Genomic DNA, 11,334 nt, shown 5'->3' on the forward strand with positions numbered 1-11,334 from the left:
TTGATTCATTTCCTTACATGAACAGTAATTTTTGAAATTGTTTCGTGTTGCGTTTATAGTTTTTCTGTGAGCTCAATGTGCACATTGTGCATTTCTCTAGCGACAAATCAAATCAAGCCTGAACTGTGCGATGTAGAAGGGAGTTGTAGTTTCCAAGCAGAAAACGTGGTAATTAACTAAAATGACCATAATCCACGCCTATTTGTTTGGTCTGTGTGTTTCTTTGGCTGCGTTTACACAGGCAGTCCAATTCTGATATTTTTTTTCTCCAATAATTGGTCTTTTGACCAATCACATCAGATATTTTCACATCATATCTTTTTCAGAACTGATCTGATTGGTAAAAAGACCAATTAGTGGAAGTGGAAGAAAAGAAATGGCAGCATTGGGCTGCCTGTGTAAACGTAGCCTTTTACGCCTGCTACGTTAGGTTAGTGTGTGTCACAAGGCTCGTCGAAAGGGGACCAAGGCGCAGCGTGTAAAGTGCTCATATTAACTTTATTAATGAAAACACTTTAACCAAAATAACAAAAACGACAGCCAACAGTTCCGTAAGGTACACTGACAAAACGGAAAACAACTACCCACAAAACCCAAAGGAAAAACAGGCTGCCTAAGTATGGCTTCCAATCAGAGACAACGATAGACACCTGCCTCTGATTGGAAACCATACCTGGCCAAAACATAGAAAACAAAACATAGAAATAGAAATCTAAAAAAAGCCCACATATAAACAGAAAACCCAAAACCACCCAAAACAACCACCTGTCACGCCCTGACCACTCTACTATAGAAAATGACCTCTTCCAAGGGTCAGGACATGACAGTGTGGGGCAGACATGAATAGAAGAGACAGAAGAACCCGCGATCGAGAGGGATGACAGCAGTTGCTTCACGAGGTATCTCTACCTGAAAATACATGATCTAAGTGATTGTAAGTTGGTATTAAGCAGTCATAAAAGTATGCCTTATTTACTTTGAAGAAGTACTAAAATAGTGATTTTGTCAGATAACACAGGCAGCAGCTCTATAGAGATGAGATGATGACTTGGAATGAAATAATAAAGTTATCAAATAAATATGTAATATACACAACTGAAATATTTGATTAAAGTAATGTGAATAAATGATGGTTAATAAGTGATAAGCAGTAATGGGCACATGGAACTTCGATTAATTGTTCTATTCTGTGTTGTTACAGTATTCCACCCACATAATACATACAGTAGTGCATTGAATGTTCCAAAAAATATTAGAAACCGTGATTATTTTGTAATAATGAAACTGAAACCGAACCGACCTCAAAAAGGACTAATTGCTCAGCACTCTAACACACACACACACACACACACACACACACACACACACACACACACACACACACACACACACACACACACACACACACACACACACACACACACACACACACACACACACACACACACACATGCATATTGACGCCACACACACACACACACACACACTTTCACACTCTCCACATACTCTGCTGCTACTCTGTTTATTATCGATCTTGATTGCCTAGTCAATTTTACCCCTACCTACATGTACATATTACCTCAATTACCTCAACTACACCGTACCCCTGCACATTGACTCAGTACTGGTACTCCTTGTATATAGCCTCATTACTACCTAGTACCCCTGCACATTGACTCAGTACTGGTACTCCTTGTATATAGCCTCATTACTACCTAGTACCCCTGCACATTGACTCAGTACTGGTGCTCCTTGTATATAGCCTCATTACTACACCGTAGCCCTGCACATTGACTCAGTACTGGTACGCCATGTATATAGCCTCATTACTACCTGGTACCCCTGCACATTGACTCAGTACTGGTACTCCTTGTGTATAGCCTCATTACTACCTTGTACCCCTGCACATTGACTCAGTACTGGTACTCCTTGTATATAGCCTCATTACTACCTAGTACCCCTGCACATTGACTCAGTACTGGTACTCCTTGTATATAGCCTCATTACTACACCGTACCCCTGCACATTGACTCAGTACTGGTACTCCTTGTATATAGCCTCATTACTACCTGGTACCCCTGCACATTGACTCAGTACTGGTACTCCTTGTATATAGCCTCATTACAACACCGTACCCCTGCACATTGACTCAGTACTGGTACTCCTTGTATATAGCCTCATTACTACACCGTACCCCTGCACATTGACTCAGTACTGGTACTCGTTGTATATAGCCTCATTACTACCTGGTACCCCTGCACATTGACACACTTTACAGAACATATTGTTCTATTTATCAGTATATAGTTTCTCGTCACATTGTTCAACTTAGGTTTTATTGTCACGTAGAACGGAAAGGTGCAGTGAAATGTGTTGTTTTCCAGAGTCTGTCAATAACATTTTTGACATGCGTTTTTCTGGATTTTTTTGTTGTTATTCTGTCTCTCACTGTTCATATAAACCTACCATTAAAATTATAGACTGATCATTTCTTTGTCAGTGGGCAAACGTACAAAATCAGCAGGGGATCAAATACTTTTTCCCCCCTCACTGTAGAACAGATAACTACATAGAATAGAATAGATGTCACGGTTGTCGTAGGAATGAGCGGACCAAAGTGCAGCGTGTGTGTCATTCCACATTTTATTTATACTGTGAAACTATGCAATACATAAATAAACTGAATGACAAAATCAACAAACCGTGACGCAGAGGTGAAACATACACTGACTCAAAGATAATCTCCCACAAACCCAGTGGATGGTAGGGAGGGCGACTACTGTCTATGGCGGTTCTGGTGCAGTATACATAACCTTCTTATCCCGCGGATCCTCCAACAGAGGAGGCGGCTCCGGCTTGGGGCGTAACCCCTGCTCCGCCAGCTGATCCCTCTGCTTCTGTGCCACCGGACCGTGGATCATCGCCGGAGGCTCTGTACTGCGGATCATCGCTGGAGGCTCTGTGCTGCAGACCACCGCCGGAAGTTCTGGGCTGCAGGCCTCCGCCGGAGGTTCTGGGCTGCAGGCCGCCGCCTGAGGTTCTGGGCTGCAGGCCGTCGCCGGAGGTTCTGGGCTGCAGGCCGTCTCAGGAGGTTCCAGACTGTAGGCCGTCTCAGGAGGTTCCGGACTGTAGGCTGTCTCAGGAGGTTCCGGACTGTAGGCCGTCTCAGGAGGTTCTGGACTGTAGGCCGACTCAGGAGGTTCCGGACTGGGGACCGTCGCTACAGGCTCCATGCCATGGATCATCACCGCAGGCTCCGCGCCATGGATCACCACTGGAGTCTTTGTGCCATGGATCATCACTGGAGGCTCCGGGCCATGGATTATCACTGGAGGCTTCGTGCCATGGATCATCTCTACAGGCTCCGGGCCATGGATCATCCCTACAGGCTTCTTGCCATGGATTATCCCTACAGGCTCCGGGCCATGGATCATCACTGGAGGCTTCGTACGTGGAGCCGGAACAGGTCTCACCGGACTAGGGAACGTCGCTGGAGGCTCCGGACTGGGGAACATCGCTGAGAGCTCTGGACTAGGGAACGTCGCTGGAGGCCGGGTGCGCAGAGCAGGCACAGGGTATACTGGGCCGTGGAGGCGCACTGGAGGTCTGGAGCTTAGGGCTGTCACACCCCGTCCTGGCTGGATGCTTACTTTAGCCCGGCAAGTGCGGGGCGCGGGCACAGGACGAACTGGGCTGTGCAGGCGCACTGGCGACACAGTGCGTAGCGCCGGCGCAGGATATCCTGGACCGAGAAGGCGAACTGGAGACCAGGAGCACTGAGCTGGCACCACCCTTCCTGGCTGAATGCTCAACCTAGCTCGGCAAATGCGGGGCGCGGGCACAGATCGCACCGGGCTGTGAATGGGCACTGGCGACACAGTGCGCATCACCGCATAACACGGTGCTTGCTTCGTCACTCACTCCCCACGGTAAGCACGGGGAGTTGGTTCAGGTCTCCACCCTGACTCTGCCAATCTCCAATCTTTGGGGGTGCCTCTCGTGCTTCCGTCGTTACTGTGCTAGTTCCTCGCTGTCTCCTCCTGCTTCCATGGCAGGGTCTTGTTCCCTGCCATTACCTCCCAGGTCCAGGACGTCCTCCATTTTTTCCTCTCCCAGGCCCAGGATCCCTGCTCCTCCTGGGTACGCTGATTGGTCCTTTGGTGGTGGGAGATTCTGTCACGGTTGTCGTAGGAATGAGTGGACCAAAGTGCAGCATATGTGTCGTTCCACATTTTCTTTACACTGTGAAACTATGCAATACATAAATAAACTGAATGACAAAAACAACAAACCGTGACGCAGAGGTGAAACATACACTGACTCAAAGATAATCTCCCACAAACCCAGGTGGAAAAAAACCCTACTTAAGTATGATCTCCAATTAGAGACAACGAGGACCAGCTGCCTCTAATTGGAGATCATCCCAAACAAAACCAACATAAAAATACAAAACTAGAACATGAACATAGAAAACATAGAAAAACACCTCCTGTCACGCCCTGACCTACTCTACCATAGAAAATAACATCTTACTATGGTCAGGACGTGACAATAAAATAGATAACTACATAGAATAGAATAGATAACTACATCGAATAGAATAGATAACTACATAGAATAGAATAGGATAGATAACTACATAGAATAGAATATAATAGATAACTACATAGAATAGAATAAATAACTGCATAGAATAGAATAGAATAGATAACTACATAGAGTAGAATAGATAACTACATAGAGTAGAATAGAATAGATAACTACATTGTCACGTCCTGGCCAGTATAAGGGTTAATTGGTATTGTAGTAAGGGCATTTGATTTAGTATTCCGGGGTTTTTGGGCACTGTTTGAGATTCACGTATTTCTATGTTGATCAAGTTAGTTGTATGTCTATGTTTGGTTAATTGGAGTGGACTTCCAATTGAAGGCAGCTGTGTGGTGTTGCCTTTGATTGGAAGTCCTATATTAGTTGGGTGTGTTTGTCTGTTTAATTGTGGGAGATTGTTCCGTGTTTAGTGTGTGTAAACCTAACAGGACTGTCAGTGTATCGTGTGTTCGTTTTTGTTATTTTGTATGTTCGTTTTGGAATTTATTAAAAGTTTAAAATGAACCATCTCAACTCTGCTGCATATTGGTCCTCATTTTCCGATTATGACTTCGCCATATCGTCCTCCGACGAAGAAATCCCTGACATACATAGAATAGAATAGATAACTACATAGAATAGAATAGATAACTACATAGAATAGGACAGAACATATAACTACATGGGTATAATATCATATAATAGATAATTGTATAGGTAGAATATAATAAAATAGAATAGATAACTACATAGTGGAATAGAATAGATAACTACATAGTAGAATAGAATAGATAACTACATACTGTACGTAGAACAGAATAGATAGCTACATACTGTAGGTAGAACAGAATAGATAATTACGTAGGTAGAATGTAATATAATAGATAACTACATAGGTAGGATAGAATAGAATAGATAACTATATAGGTAGAATATAATAGAATAAATAACTACATTGGTAGGATAGAATAGAATAGATAACTGCAGTTGAAGTCGGAAGTTTACATACACTTAGGTTGGAGCCAATAAAACTCGTTTTTCAACAACTCCACAGATTTCTTGTTAACAAGTCGGTTAGGACATCCGACTTGGCAAGTCGGTTAGGGCATCTACTTTGTGCATGACAGAAGTAATTTTTCCAACAATTGTTTACAGACAGATTATTTCACTTATAATTCCCTGTATCACAATTCCAGTGGGTCAGAAGTTTACATACACCAAGTTGACTGTGCCTTCAAAACAGCTTGGAAAATTCCAGAAAATGATGTCATGGCTTTAGAAGCTTCTGATAGGCTAATTGACATCATTTGAGTCAATTGGAGGTGTACCTGTGGATGTACTTCAAGGCCTACCTTCAAACTCAGTGCCTCTTTGCTTGGCATCATGGGAAAATCAAAAGAAATCAGCCAAGACCTCAGAAAACAAATTGTAGACCTCCACAAGTCTGGTTCATCCTTAGGAGCAATTTCCAAACGTTCATCTGTACAAACAATAGTACGCAACTATAAACACCATGGGACCACGCAGCCGTCATACCGCTCAGGAAGGAGACGCTGTCACGTCCTGACCATAGAAAGCTTTTATTTTCTATGGTAGAGTAGGTCAGGGCGTGACAGGGGGTTTTGTCTAGTTTATTTATTTCTAGGTTGGTTCTAGTTTATTTTTTCTATGTTGGGGTTTTGTCTAGTTTATGTATTTCTATGTTGGTTCTAGTTTCTTTTTTCTATGTTGGGGGTTTTGTCTAGTTTATGTATTTATATGTTGGTTCTAGTTTCTTTTTTCTATGTTGGGGTTTTTGTATGATTCCCAATTAGAGGCAGCTGGTTAACGTTGTCTGGGGGGGCACATGGGTAGTTTGGCTGGGCCAAGGGTGAGCCCTAAGCCAACTCCCCGTGTTTATTATGGGGAGCATATGGAGTGGAGAGCGCCAGCGTATGCGGAAGTGCGCACGATCTCACCCATGTGCACGCACAGTCCGGTGCGAGCGATCCCAGCTCCTCGCAAGTGCCGTGCTAGAGTGGGCATCCAGCCTGGAAGGAGGATGCCTGCACAGCGCATCTGGCCACCAGTGCGCCTCCTAGGCCCAGGCTACCCTACGCCTGCTCTACGCACGGCAACCATCAGGCCTCTGCACAGCCCAGTTCGCCCTGTGCCAGCACTCCGCTCATGCAGGGCCACTATTACCATCCAGCCAGGACGGGTTGTGCAGGAGGTGTGCTCCAGACCTCCAGTGCCTACCCATGGCCGGTGTACCCTGTTCCCGCTCCTCGCACTAGCCGTGGGGTGCGTGTCTCCAGTCTGGTACCTCCACTACCAGCCCCACGCACCAGGCTTCCAGTGCATCAGCCCAGTCCAGCTCGTCCTGCTCCTGATCCTCGCACTAGCCCTATGGTGCGTGTCCTTAGTCTGGCGCGTCCTAAGCCAGCCCCACGCATCAGGCCTTCAGTGCGCAGTCCCCGTCCAGAGCTGCCGACGACAGTGCCTCGTCCAGAGCTTCCGATGACAGTGCCTCGTCCAGCGCTTCCGGCAACAGTGCTTCGTCCAGAGTGTCCGACGACAGTGCCCCGTCCAGAGTGTCCGGCGAAAGTGCCCCGTCCAGAGTGTCCGGCGACAGTGCCCCGTCCAGAGCTTCCGGCGACAGTGCCCCGTAGAGAGATGACCCACAGTCCGGAGCCGAGAGAGACGGCCCACAGTCCGGAGCTGAGAGAGACGGCCCACAGTCCGGAGCCGAGAGAGATGCCCACAGTCCGGAGCCGAGAGAGACGGCCCACAGTCCGGAGCCGAGAGAGACGGCCCACAGTCCGGAGCCGAGAGAGTCGCCCTACAGTCCGGAACCGGCGCAGCAAGAGTCGCCCTACAGTCCGGAACCGGCGCAGCCAGAGTCGCCCTACAGTCCGGAACCGGCGCAGCCAGAGTCGCCGTTCAGCCCGAGGTCTCCAGCGGCGCACATCAGCCCGAGCGAGGTCTTCAGCGATGCGCCATAGCCCAGAGACTTCGGGAAGGGTAACATTTAATAATTATTTAGCGGGGGTAGACAGGTTAGGTGGGGGAGTAAGGCCAGAACCTGAGCCACCTCCATAGTAGGTGGGTTGGGGAGGGGGGGTGTAGCACAAGAACCGTCGGTGACGGTGGCCACCCTCCCTTCCCTCCCTTTAGTTTGGGATTCTTTTTGTTTTAGTTTTTTTTTGTGTGAGGTGCATCCGGGATCTGCACTTTGGGGGGGGGGGTACTGTCACGTCCTGACCAGTAAAGGGGTTATTTGTTATTGTTGTTTGGTCAGGACGTGGCAGGGGGTGTTTGATTTATGTGTTCCGGGGTTTTTGGGTAATGTTCTTGTTTTGTATTTCTATGGTTTTTCTATGTTGTGTATTTCTTTGTTGGCCTGGTATGGCTCTCAATCAGGAACAGCTGTACATCGTTGTTGCTGATTGGGAGTCATACTTAGGTTGCCCTTTTTTCACCTGTCTTTTGTGGGAAGTTGTTTTTGCATTGATGTGTGTAGCCTGCAAGACTGTTTGTTGTTCATTTTCTTGTTTTGTTTTGTAAGTGTTCAATAAAAGTAAATATGAGCACTCAACCCATTGCGCCTTGGTCTACTCCATACGACGATCATTACAGGAACGATACACACGCTGCGCTTTGGTCCGCTCCTTCATACGACAAACGTGACAGACGCGTTCTGTCTCATAGAGATGAACGTAATTTGGTGCGAAAAGTGCAAATCAATCCCAGAACAACAGCAAAGGACCTTGTGAAGATGCTGGAGGAAACAGGTATAAAAGTATCTATATCCACAGTAAAACGAGTCCTATATTTACATTTACATTTACATTTAAGTCATTTAGCAGACGCTCTTATCCAGAGCGACTTACAAATTGATATATTGACATAATCTGAATGGCCGCTCAGCAAGGAAGAAGCCACTGCTCCAAAACCACCATAAAAAAAGCCAGACTACGGTTTGCAACTGCACATGGGGACAAAGATCGTACTTCTTGGAGAAATGTTCTCTGGTCTGATGAAACAAAAGTAGAACTGTTTGGCCATAATGACCATCGTTATGTTTGGATGAAAAAGGGCGAGGCTTGCAAGCCGAAGAACACCATCCCAACCGTGAAGCACGGGGGTGGCAGCATCATGTTGTGGGGGTGCTTTGCTGCCGGAGGGACTGGTGCACTTCACAAAATAGATGGCATCACAAGGCTGGAAAGTTATGTGGATATATTGAAGCAACATCTCAAGACATCAGTCAGGAAATTAAAGCTTAGTCGCAAATGGGTCTTCCAAATGGACAATGACCCCAAGCATACTTCCAAAGTTGTGGCAAAATGGCTTAAGGAAAACAAAGTCAAGGTATCACGAGGCTGGAAAGTTATGTGGATATATTGAAGCAACATCTCAAGACATCAGTCAGGAAATTAAAGCTTAGTCGCAAATGGGTCTTCCAAATGGACAATGACCCCAAGCATACTTCCAAAGTTGTGGCAAAATGGCTTAAGGAAAACAAAGTCAAGGTATCACGAGGCTGGAAAGTTATGTGGATATATTGAAGCAACATCTCAAGACATCAGTCAGGAAATTAAAGCTTGGTCGCAAATGGGTCTTCCACAAAGCCCTGACCTCAATCCCATAGAAAATTTGTGGGCGGAACTGAAAAAGCATGTGCGAGCAAGGAGGCCTACAAACCTGACTCAGTTACACCAGCTATGTCAGGGCCAAAATTCAACCAATTTATTGTGGAAAGCTTGTGGAAGGCTATCCGAAACGTATGACCCAAGTTAATAAAGGCAATGCTACCAAATACTAATTGAGTATATGTAAACTTCTGACGCACTGGGAATGTGATAAAATAAATAAAAGCTGAAATAAATCATTCTCATAACTATTATTCTGACATTTCAGATTCTTAAAATAAAGTGGTGATCCTAACTGACCTGAAACAGGGAATATTTACTGGGATTAAATGTCAGGAATTGTAAAAAACAGAGTTTAAATGTATTTGGACAAAGGTGTATGTAAACTTCCAACTACATAGGAAGAATGTAATATAATAAATAACTACATAAGTAGAATATAATATAATAGGTAATTACATAGTAGAATAGAATAGATAACTACATAGTAGAATAGAATAGATAACTACATAGGTAGAATAGAATAGATAACTACATAGTTAGAGTAGAATAGAATAGAATAGATAACTACATAGTTAGAGTAGAATAGAATAGAATAGATAACTACATAGAATAATAGAATAGATAACAACATTGCATAATAGAATATAATTAATAACTACATAGTTAGAGTATAATAGAATAGATAACTACATAGTAGAATAGAATAGATAACTATATAGGTGGAATATAATATATAACTACATAGGTAGAATAGAATAGAATAGATAACTACATAGGTAGAATAAAATAGAAAACGACATAGTAGAATATAATAGATAACTACATAGGTAGAATAGAATAGATAACTACATAGTAGAATAGAATAGATAACTACATAGGTAGAATAGAATAGATAACTACATAGTAGAATAGAATAGATAACTACATAGGTAGAATAGAATAGAATAGATATCTACATAGGTAGAATAGAATAGATAACTACATAGTTAGAGTGGAATAGGATAGAATAGATAACTACATAGTTAGAGTAGAATAGAATAGAATAGATAACTACATAGTTAGAGTAGAATAGAATAGAATAGATAACTACATAGAATAATAGAATAGATAACTACATTGCATAATAGAATATAATTAATAACTACATAGTTAGAGTATAATAGAATAGATAACTACATAGTAGAATAGAATAGATAACTATATAGGTGGAATATAATATATAACTACATAGGTAGAATAGGTAGAATAGGTAGAATAGAATAGAATAGGTAACTACATAGGTAGAATAAAATAGAAAACGACATAGTAGAATATAATAGATAACTACATAGGTAGAATAGAATAGATAACTACATAGAAGAATATAATAGATAACTACATAGTAGAATATAATAGATAACTACATAGGTAGAATAGAATAGATAACTACATAGAAGAATATAATAGATAACTACATGGGTAAAATAAATATAATAGTTAAATAGATAACAACATTGTCACGACTTCCACCGAAGTCGGTCCCTCTCCTTGTTCGGGCAGTGTTCGGCGGTCGACATCACCGACCTTCTAGCCATCACTGAACAAATGTGCTTTTCTCTCGCATGGAATAGCCTTAATTTCTCAGAACAAGAATAGACAGACGAGTTTCAGAAGAAAGTGCTTTCTTTCTGGCCATTTTGAGCCTGTAATCGAACCCACAAATGCTGATGCTCCAGGTATTCAACTAGTCTAAAGAAGGTCAGTTTTATTGCTTCTTTAATCAGGAGAACAGTTTTCAGCTGTGCATAAAGGGTTTTCTAATGATCAATTATCATTTTAAAAGGATAAACTTGGATTAGCTAACACAACGTGCCATTGGAAAACAGGAGTGATGGTTGCTGATAATGGGCCTCTGTACACCTATGTAGATATTCCATAAAAAAATCTGCCCTTTCCAGCTACAATAGTCATTTACAACATTAATAATGTCTACACTGTATTTCTGATGAATTTGATATTATTTTAATGGACAAAAAATTTGCTTTTCTTTTAAAAAACAAGGACATTTCTAAGTGACCCCAAACTTTTTAATGGTAGTGTTCATGTCAGTACATACACACAACCAGTAGGT

This window comes from Salmo salar, chromosome ssa22 (genome assembly GCF_905237065.1).
Source record: "Salmo salar chromosome ssa22, Ssal_v3.1, whole genome shotgun sequence".
NCBI classification, from domain to species: domain Eukaryota; kingdom Metazoa; phylum Chordata; class Actinopteri; order Salmoniformes; family Salmonidae; genus Salmo; species Salmo salar.